The following is a 213-nucleotide window of genomic DNA, read 5'->3' on the forward strand; positions in this document are numbered from 1 at the left end:
CAAACAGAGATGGCTGGCCTGCCCTCACTATGCCGGCCTTCTCCGCCCCCACCCGAGAAAAAGGGGGCAGCTTTGTTGTGGGCGCCTAGCCTGGTGTGGTGGGCGGGGGCCAGGCAGGCGGGGAGCAGTCGGGCTTCGCCCCGCAAGTGGGGCTGGGCTGGGGGTGACTCACAGAGCTCGCAGAGTTGGGCCGGTCTGTCACGCTCCCTCCGC

Source organism: Galeopterus variegatus, unplaced genomic scaffold (assembly GCF_000696425.1).
Source record: "Galeopterus variegatus unplaced genomic scaffold, G_variegatus-3.0.2 Scaffold2597, whole genome shotgun sequence".
Taxonomy (NCBI): Eukaryota; Metazoa; Chordata; class Mammalia; order Dermoptera; family Cynocephalidae; genus Galeopterus; species Galeopterus variegatus.